Genomic DNA, 7,606 nt, shown 5'->3' with positions numbered 1-7,606 from the left:
CAAGCACAACTGGGGGCCTCTTGCATGTCACTTAAAAATGATCACCGGTTTGCTTTACACAAGACTTTCAGTGGGCTTGCTGTGGCCGTTAGTCCCTAGTTCCCAGAGAGAAGTTGGGATGACAAAAGGGGACAGTATACGTAAATTCAGTACAGCTTTTGGAGACACCAATAGAATATAAGTGGGAAGTCTAGGCTAAGCATGAGATGGCATATGGGAGTCACCATTCCCACCACATGGATTCCAAGTACTGAGGTGCTGCAGTGTAGACTGACACCCGGCCTGACGGTGACCCAGTTGCATGGGGCCTGGGTCAAGCAGTTGGGCCCCTGCCCACACTGACGTGCAAGGCACCGCTGCTCAGTCTTGTACTTTCAGATCTGCTGAGGAGCTCCAATGTTGGGACCACATGCTGCATTGTGAGGAAGCAGGTCCTGTTTCCCCTGAGCTGATGCTCTGAGGACAGGTGATGAGGCAAGAAAGGTCTGTTGCAGGCTCCCATGCCCCCAGCGTGTTCAGAAGCAGTGTCAAAAGGTCCATGCCTAGTAACTAGGCCTGTTTTCCTTAGAGCTGAGCCACGGACACCCTGCCTTGTTATTCCTCAAGTGCAGGAAATGCCCTCTGCCTTTCACCCTGCCCATGAGGCCATATCTCTGACTCCTTCCAGACCCTCTAGTAGGTGTGGAAGAGGGCCCAGATCCTCCTCAGCAGAGAGGGTGCTGTGAAGAAAGGGCACAGGCCCATCCTTCCTGCTGTTTTAAGGACCCATGGTGGCTTCACTTCTGCTTCCTCTTGCCATTCCGTGTCCTGGAAGGCAAGGGGCACAGGACTGGAGTGCATGGCAGGGCCCTTAGGGATTTCACCTGGAGACCAAAGTGACACAGAGTCCATTGTCAGGTCCTGCTGGTGGACCTAACTGAGGCTGGAGGGGGCTGAGTGGTTACAGAAGCCAGGATCATGTTGAGAGCCTCTCAAGAGGATGAGCTGAAGGGAGGCGCTGAGGTCTGGAGGAGCAGCAGGTGCCAGCAGGTTAGAGTGAAATCTTCCCACATCATCTGGTCAGATCTCTGCTCACAGCCACTGCACACCAGGTGGCCAGACCCTCTGGCTCCCTCTTCAGGGGCCAGCTCACTCTCCAGTTCACTTGAGAGAAAGAGGATGACTTTTGTCATTCCTTTTGACAAGTATTTACTGAATGTTCTATGTGGTAGGCTTTGAAGAGGCTCTGGGGAGGAGAGTTGACTAAGACACAGAGGGCGCCTGGCACTCAGGAATATGACCTCTGGCACAGGAGCCAGATGTTTTATAGAGAATCACATCTAATTTTTAAATAAAGACTGTGACGTAGTTAATATTCATTCATTTCTTGGTCCCATTGTGTCCACCAAGCGGGAAAACAGAGTATAAATATAAGACTATTGGAAAGAGATTCGGCTTCCCTTGTGACTCAGATGGTAAAGAATCCAGCTGAAATGCAGGAAACGTGAGTTCAGTCCCTGGGTCAGGAAGATACCCCAGAGAAGGGATTGCCGAGTCTATATATAGGACTATTGACAGAGGTGAAATTTTGGGGGGGGGGGGGAAATGTTTGCCAGGCCTTTTATTTTAGGAAGGGAAATAAGAAGTAAGTTTGATCAAATGTCCCCTGAAATTTAGCCATGGGTTCCTGGTGCTTTTGCATACAAACACCTGTATTCAAGTTTGTGTGGCAGCTCTGCTACATAAGGGTGTGAGAATTTCGGCAAAATCTCCATGTCTCTCCAGGCCTCAGTTTCCTCATCTGTAAGATAAGGTTATTCAAAACTCCAAATTCCTTTCCTGCTGAGTTTTTTCCTGAGTGCATGAGAGACTGAGATGCATGTTAAATGTGCACTGGTATGTGCAGCCAAGACCTGAACTTGGTTCCTTCTCTGTGTGTCTCCTATAGGAGCCTCAACTGGGCCCACACACTGGAAACACAGAAAGGAGAGAGGGGATGGAAGAAAGGAAATCAACAGGTTTGGAGGAGGAGAAATCCCAGAGAAAAGCAAGGTAATGGTTGAGGTGCTGTTTGCCAAGGGAGGCGAGGACAAGCACAAGTTGAGCTTGGAAAGTACAATAGGAATTGAGGAATGCACAGCATCATCTAAGTTCTCAAGAAGCAACCTGAGTGGAGCTGGAAGGACCAGGAGGGTAACTTAACCCACAGTGAACTTGTGCACCTGCCGAGGAGATCCACATGATGGATCCAATTGGTTTATCCTGCTGGGAGCACCAATCCCAGGAGGAGGATGAGGTTTATACTGCTGGGAGCACCAATTCCAAGAGGAAGTTGATGGGACCTTGAGGCTCTGCACTAGACCCCCAGCCTGAAACTTGGAAGTGCCTACACGTGGATGTCCTCCAAGTAAGGGTGCAATAAGGTGGATAAATGTTGTTTGGAGATAAATTAGAGATCTTCATTCTTATCAGGGGACAGGATACTGGGACTCATTTCTGAAGCAGAGATGGTAGTGATGTTCATGTGCATTTACAATTTTGAGGCTTTACACACATCCTCTCTTAACTATGTGTTGAGTGCTTAATTTGCAGACAAGGAAGAGTATGTATACTGTTCCATTTTATAAATGTGTTAAAAAGGCAAATTCATCTAAACTGGTTGCTTGGGGTAAGCGTTGAGGGAGTGATGTACTCCAAAGGGGAACAAGGAATGTTGTGACCTGCTAGGAGCCAGGGTGAGGAACTCGGCCCATGACAAAGGTCATGAGGAAGGAGGCTTCGGCATAAGCAAGGTGGGATTGAGGCTCAGGAAACTCCCTTTCCCAAGCATCTACCCCCAAAACCAGAGTTTACCTACTTTACTGTTTCATGCTGTCACTTACACTTCTGCCTTAATGGAGGGCTGACCCCCATTACCTCTCTCGGAGAAGGAGTTAACTTACAGCTCCAAGTCAATAAAAATTCCTGGGTGTGACAAGAGTGTTTCAACTTACAAACTCCTCTGAAGGTTATCTAGCCTGCCTATACAGGTTCGTCTGGCCACATGTGATTGTTTACAGCCTTCCAGCTTTGAGAGGCACGAGATGGTTTAGACATAAAAAGGCAGATTCTTTGGGGAAGTTAGAAATTATTAGTATAGTGGGTTGGGTAAAAATTATATTGGTGAAGGGTTTTTCATTTGTTGAGCCAATATTTGAGCCATCCTCTCTGCCCTTATGATGAATATAACTAGCATAAAGGAGAAATAAGTATTAACCTTTAAGATTAATCATGTTAAACCTTAGGCTAAGTAAATTCGTTTCTTGGTTGTAAACCCCCTACACCCTCACCCTATAGGAATGCAACTTTATTTGGAGGGTGGCACGTGGTTTAAGAAAAATCACCCCTGGAAAAAATAAGTTTTCTGGTTGGCTGACCGTTATCAGAAAGGGCCATAAAAATGTCAGCAGGGCTCATGGCCAGAAGATGATGTAAAACCCATAAGACCTTTGTAAACATTTATATGAAGCACCTAATTTTGACAAGGGTCAGGTCTGCTGACCCCTACGTGACTCTGTATTCACCCCTATGTATATGCAAACCTGAAAAATAAAGAAATCAGATCAGTTTCTGGAAAGACTGATTCCCCCGTGTCGTTTTTTCTGTGGTATACATCTATCAAAATGTACTTAGTTATATATTTTTAAGTGGTGCAGTCAAGAGGATTCATATAAAAATGTACCACATTTCTCCATACCAGCAGTATTAGGAAATGAAATTCAATAAAACATAACAGAGATAAACATCCATGCTCATTTAATGCTTAAGAATACAGACTGATGACTCCTGAAAACTACTGCTGAGAGAATTAAAGGAGACCTAAATAAATAGAAATACATGTAATATTTGTAGATTGGAAGACAGTATTTTTAGAATGTCAAATCCTTGTTATTCTCAATAGTATTGCACCTGGCATTTGGGGGGACGTATATTTTGCAGGCTAATTATAACATGTAAGTGGAAATCAAAGTACCTAAATTAGCCAAGACACACTGAAGGAGAATTAAGTTGGAGGATTTACTCTACTAGATTTCAAAACACACGTTAAAACATAGTAATTAAGACAATGTACTGGTTTAAGTAAACAGAACACAAATTGATGAATGAAAGAGGAGAGAGTAAGTGATAACCATATCCAGTTTTTTAATAAAGTCAATATGCATCACGGGGTAATGACTGACTTTTCTACAAAATATCTGTTGTGAAAAACAGGATCAAGTGAGAAATTACTGATACATTTGGGAAGTTTTTGGTAGAAATGCAGTATAGGTGAAGGACACAGCTACTTGGAAGAATCTGACACAAGAGTGAACTAGAAAATATGGGATGGGGTTTTGGAGTAGAAGGGATACTACCCGGGTGAGGCTCCCGACCTTATAGCATGGGTGGTCGTGGCCCATTAGAGACCCTCTCTGTGCCTCAGTTTCTTCCTCTGCAAAGCAGCAGAGAGTTATGTTTTTGGCACCAGTCAATTTTGAGCACTAGAAGTACCATAAATGAAATAATCATCCCCTCGAATCATGAGGGAGGTCAAAGAAATCAGTGGGTAAGACTAAGTGCACACCTGAGTACCTTTAACAAATAGATTCCAGGTCCCACCTGAACTTGCTGAATCACAGCTGCTTCAGTGAGGACTGTGCACTTGTTTGGGTACTAACTCTCCCAGGTGAATCTTACAGTGATCAGCCTGGGGACAGAACAACTGAGCTGCATACCCTTTACCCCAAACACAGAAGGAGGTCAGAGCAAAAGTCCAAGGGTGTTTCCAATCCAGTGACTAAAGCAGAGAACTATTGGAAGACTTTAGCATTGAAAGACTAGGCCCATCTGACCCCATTTGCCTCTTGTCCAGTGTACAGCAGAGACACAAGTCCTTGGGGACACATGCCTGTGGCACCTGACTATCCACCTCAAGGAAAGTGAGAGCCCTAATTTTAAATTCAGTCTGGTTTGAGTGAAAGCTAAATTCACTCTTGTTTGCTCATCGATGGGACCAATCTTCTCCAAGCTGCCACTTTCTAAAAAATAAATCGTATTGCTAGAAATGAAAACTTCAGCAAAGATGTTTGTTAGAAAATTTTATAAACACTCAAGCCACCTAACAAGAAACCAGAAAGTTAGCAAGAGCATTCAATTTCAGGAGAGTTCGGCCCAATGGAGCACAGTCACTGAGAGAAAAGATCCTTGAGTTGAAGGGAAGTGATCCTTTCGTCCAGGGATATCCTGCTAACATCAGTGGGCTAGGAAAGCAGCTGCCCATTCTAACAGATGGGATTCTCAGGGGGCGCTAGTGGTAAAGAACCCACCTGCTAATGTAGGACACACAAGAGACAAGGTTTTGATCCCTGGGTCAGGAAGATTCCCTGGAGGAAGAAATGGCAATCCACTCCAGTCTTCTTGCCCGGGAAATTCCATAAACAGAGGAGGCTGGAGGGCTACAGTCCATAGGATCACAAAGAGTGAGACACGACTGAAGCAACTTAGCACAGCACGGATTCTAATAGACGGGCTGCTCTTACCTCCAGGAGGCCTCTGGTGTCCTGAAACACATAAGCACTCAGGAAGCCTTAGAAGGGCCCAGCCATCACTTCTGCAATTGCTCAGTGCATAGAAATGGTTTAGTTGAAAAAAGGTAGGGCTCTAAGATAAAGTCAGGTCACAGAGAAAAACAGGAGTATGAAATGGGACAAAGGCAGGATACAAACAGTAGGTTTCTCCTACCTACAAAATGCAAGGCAATAGCTTACTTGCCTTGATAAAGTGATTTAAAAAAAAAAAAGTTAACTTTGGTCAAATAAATTTTTTAATGTACGTCTTCTACAATGATGTTACCTTGATGATTACAGTGAAAGAAAGTATCATAATATGTGTGAAATGCCTGGCACGGTATCAGTTAACGAACTATACCTGTTATATACTTCTGTTCAGTTCAGTTCAGTTCAGTTCAGTTCAGTCACTCAGTTGTGTCCGACTCTATATGGCCCCATGAATTGCAGCACGCTAGGCCTCCCTGTCCATCACCATCTCCCGGAATTTATTCAAACTTATGTCCATCAAGTCGGTCAAGTCATCATGCCATCTCATCCTCTGTCGTCCCCTTCTCCTCCTGCCCTCAATCCCTCCCAGCATCAGAGTCTTTTCCAATGAGTCAACTCTTTGTGTGACTTGGCCAACGTACTGGAGTTTCAGCTTCAGCATCAGTCCTTCCAAAGAACACCCAAAGAACATAACCTTTAGAATGGACTGGTTGGATCTCCTTACTGTCCAAGGGACTCTCAAGAGTCTTCTCCAACACCACAGTTCAAAAGCATCAGTTCTTTGGTGCTCAGCATGGCAAAATTCATCCCTGTTGGACCTCAAGTCAGATACCTTTTGTGAGCTTTTTTGATTTCATCATATTTAAAATGAAGACATTTGACACATTTTTCTCTCCCCCACAGAATGTCAGGCCCCACAGCAACCAGAAAATAGATTTCCTTAAAGCCTTTGCTGAATCTCCAACACCAACCATCATTAAACGTTGTACTCGGAGGACTCTGTGGGGATGTGGGGAAGACAAGCTTTCATAAGTAGTTGTTCCAATTTTGTCTCTTTTACCTTAACATGAACAAAAATCAGTGGCCTATTGCCACACCCATTTCACCCCCCATCCAGGTTAGACCAACAGCTAAACTGAAGAGACGGATACTATAGGGCTTCTCTAGGTCTCAGACTCACAAGACCCGGGTATGAAGAGATGCTAAGGAAGTGAGGAGTTGGTTCAGACCATCACTGTCCGAGGGCTTGCCTGTCTCTCTTTCCTCAAACTCAGCTTCTGTATCACTGAACACAATGCTTATGTTCCCTTTGGATCATCATGATCCCTGACCTATAACCTTGAACTTAACCGTGCTCTGTTTTTGCAATACAACCAAAGGTCAATGGCATGAGGAAAACTCGAAGAGATGGATCCAACTGTGTGCCACAAACACTGCTCTGGAACCCTGGTCTGTTCAATAGGTGGGTGACCTGAAAGAACACAGAACAATAGCACGAGGCTGTCACATCTTTCCTAAACAGATAGGCACCCCATGGGCTCAGTGGCTCAGTGGTAAAGAAGCAGCCTGCAATGCCGGAGACACAGGAGGTGCAAGTTGGATCCCTGGGTCAGGAAGATCCTCTGGAAGAGGACATAGCAACCCACTCCAGTATTCTTGCCTGGAGAATCCCCATAGACAGAGCAGCCTGATGGGCTACAGTCCTGGGATCGCAAAGAGTCAGATAAGTATGAGGTGACTGAGCACAAGCACACCGTGTTTTCAAGGATGTACACATGAACTCTTTTAGTCACTTTGATGGCTTGGAAAGAGGTCTTGTGAGGCTATAATGAAATACATAAATGAAAGTATGAAATGTGGTGTTTAGTAACATTAAAAAAAATACCAAATAGAACAACCCAGGCATGTCAAATTTAAGTTCATTCTGAAGCCAACATGCTGCCCAGTAAAGAGAAGAAATTGAGATAACAACAGGATGCAGCAAAAGAATACTGAGATGGGACAGAAAATATTTTTAAAAATTATTTAAGCACTTAGTATTGTACTCTGAT

This window comes from Ovis canadensis, chromosome 1, assembly GCF_042477335.2.
Source record: "Ovis canadensis isolate MfBH-ARS-UI-01 breed Bighorn chromosome 1, ARS-UI_OviCan_v2, whole genome shotgun sequence".
NCBI classification, from domain to species: domain Eukaryota; kingdom Metazoa; phylum Chordata; class Mammalia; order Artiodactyla; family Bovidae; genus Ovis; species Ovis canadensis.
Note: the sequence above shows the minus strand (reverse complement) of the source record.